The following is a 389-nucleotide window of genomic DNA, read 5'->3' as shown; positions in this document are numbered from 1 at the left end:
ATCCAAATCTACTAATAATATACATATCCTACCTTCTTAGCCTGAGTAGCAGGCAGTTTACTACGAGCACGCCTTTCATCCGGACGTCAAAATACTGCCCCCTACCCTAGAGAAGTTTAAGACAGTTAGGTGAGACAACATATCACAATCGTATCAAGTACATTTTCCCTCAACACAGTATTTATCAATATTTTTTCATGTACATTTATATTTAGTTCATTTAAAAAACACTCTTATCGCACCATAGTGCTATCAGACTTCTTATACCATTGCAAGGTGTGAACTGTTAAAAATATGGTATAGTAAAATATTTTGTGTTTTGAAAATACAAATGCAATGGAGTGTAGTTCAGCCCAGTGTAATTCAAATGACAAAATACTCAGAAGTAA

Source organism: Salmo salar, chromosome ssa23 (assembly GCF_905237065.1).
Source record: "Salmo salar chromosome ssa23, Ssal_v3.1, whole genome shotgun sequence".
Taxonomy (NCBI): domain Eukaryota; kingdom Metazoa; phylum Chordata; class Actinopteri; order Salmoniformes; family Salmonidae; genus Salmo; species Salmo salar.
Note: the sequence above shows the minus strand (reverse complement) of the source record.